This window comes from Chaetura pelagica, unplaced genomic scaffold (assembly GCF_000747805.2).
Source record: "Chaetura pelagica isolate M959 unplaced genomic scaffold, ChaPel_1.0 scaffold824, whole genome shotgun sequence".
Classification (NCBI taxonomy): domain Eukaryota; kingdom Metazoa; phylum Chordata; class Aves; order Apodiformes; family Apodidae; genus Chaetura; species Chaetura pelagica.
This window is the reverse complement of record NW_009952900.1, coordinates 1-830: the sequence shown is the minus strand read 5'-3', so window position 1 is coordinate 830 and position 830 is coordinate 1.

The following is an 830-nucleotide window of genomic DNA, read 5'->3' as shown; positions in this document are numbered from 1 at the left end:
TGCCCCCCCCCAGTGTCCCCCCCCAGTGTCACCCCCTCAGTGTCACCCCCAAGTGTCACCCAGACCCTGTGTCACCCCCAAGTGTCACCCCTCAGTGCCCCCCCAGTGTCCCCACTCGGTTCCCGCCCTTAATCTCCCCCCCCGTTATTTCTGGCACCTTCATCCCTGCGGGGTCATCCGCGTGTCACACGTGTGTGTGTCATGACATGTCACCCCTTCACGTGTGTGTGTCATGACATGTCACCCCTGAGCACATGTGTGTCATGACATGTCACCCCGAGCATGTGTGTGTCATGACATGTCACCCCTTCACGTGTGTGTGTCATGACATGTCACCCCTGAGCACGTGTGTGTCATGACATGTAACCCCTTCACGTGTGTGTGTCATGACATGTCACCCCTTCACGTGTGTGTGTCATGACATGTCACCCCTGAGCACGTGTGTGTCATGACATGTCACCCCTTCACGTGTGTGTGTCATGACATGTCACCCCTTCACGTGTGTGTCATGACATGTCACCCCTTCACATGTGTGTGACAGGAACACAGTCCAACCCAACACCTCTAGCAGGGGACCCAAGAGTTCAAAGGGGACCCAGGAGTACAGGGGGGACCCAGGAGTTCAGGGGAGGACCCAAGAGTTCCAAGGGGGACCCAGGAGTTCAAAGGGAACCCAGGCATCCGGGAGGGGAGAATCCAACACATGTGTGGGGGACCCGGGCATCTGGGGGGGTGACCCAGGCATCCGGGGGGACAACACCCCAATACCAGTGTGGGGAACCCAAGTATCTGGGAGGGAGGACCCAGGCATCCGGGATGGGGGGAACCCA